Raw genomic sequence first — 1,214 nt, forward strand, 5'->3', positions numbered from 1 at the left:
GAGACGGGGGTCTCGCTCTTGCTCAGGCTGGTTTCGCACTCCTGAGCTCAAACAGTCCGCCCGCCTCGGCCTCCCAGAGAGCTAGGGTTACAGGCGTGAGCCACCGCACCCGGCCCATGGGTGTAATTTTTACTGTGTTAACGAGGGTAGGTCATTGAGGAGACTGTCATGTTGCTTGTGTGCACACTCCAGAGACCCTCTTTGGTGGCCTTGGTCGTATCTCCACTTTGCGGTGTTTTCTGCCTCTTTCTGGTTGGGCAGTGCTTGGAGACCCCCTGTCGTAGACCAGACATCTGTTCCCCCTTGGGAGCCCTCTCTGGTCACCTTGTTCCTCCTATTGTGGACGGAGCATCTCCTGGTGCCATCTGCCCCTCAGTGACCCCCGAGACACAGCCCCTGGTCCCCTTCCTCCCCGTCCCAGCCTAACATCAGGGAAGGAAGACGCACGGCTGCAAAACACACACGTAGAGAAATGCAAACAGCGCTGAGTAGCTTGGCAAGACCTGGGAAGCTCGATGGACACCCCAGGACGAATGCTCAGAGAGGCTTCAAACTCTCCCGGCCGTGCTGACTGCACAGTTCTGCCGGACACGAGCCTCCGCAGAGCTCCGCGGCAACCACCGAGGCGCTGTCTTCCTGCCGAAAGACGCTCCCTCTTTCCGGAATGTCCCCCGCCTCCAGTAACTCTCAGCCTTCAGGGTCCTAGCAAGCCCACCCCTCCCCTCGGACCCCTCAGTCGTGCACAGCGGGCTTTGCAAAGCACGGGGAGCGTTGCAGCTATCGACTTCCCCGGGGACGTGGGGACCTTGTCCACATCTACCTGTGGCCCGTCCCAATGGCCCTGTCCAGGTTTGGCGTCCTGTGCTTACTTTGTTCAGGAATTTATTCTCCCCCTGTCCCGGAGCCCAGGAGTGTGAGACGCGGGTGTCTCGGGGCCGCGCTCCCTCCGCAGGCTCCGGGGGAGGCTCCTTCCTGCCTCTTCCGGCTCCTGGGGGCTCCGGGCGTCCCTGGGCTTGTGGCCACGTCACTCTGGTCTCTGCCTCCGTCTCCACGTGGCTTCTCTTCTGCGTCTGTGTCTCCTTCTCTGCCACCTGCCATGGGATTTAGGGTTCTCTCTAATCCAGGATGGTCTCCTCTCGAGATCCTTCACTAATCACATCTGCGGAGACCCGATTTCCAAATGAGGCCCCAGCCCCAGACACCGAGAGTTGGGA

At 60.5% G+C, this 1,214-nt stretch overlaps 1 protein-coding gene across 1 annotated transcript in view; it reads left to right on the plus strand.

Annotated features, from left to right (window-relative positions):
- CSF2RA (colony stimulating factor 2 receptor, alpha, low-affinity (granulocyte-macrophage)) overlaps positions 1-1,214 on the plus strand; it is a 21,606-nt gene that overhangs the window by 18,839 nt on the left and 1,553 nt on the right. The window lies entirely within an intron of this gene.

The sequence above is a fragment of the Propithecus coquereli genome, unplaced genomic scaffold (genome assembly GCF_000956105.1).
Source record: "Propithecus coquereli isolate 6110/MARCELLA unplaced genomic scaffold, Pcoq_1.0 Scaffold467, whole genome shotgun sequence".
NCBI classification, from domain to species: domain Eukaryota; kingdom Metazoa; phylum Chordata; class Mammalia; order Primates; family Indriidae; genus Propithecus; species Propithecus coquereli.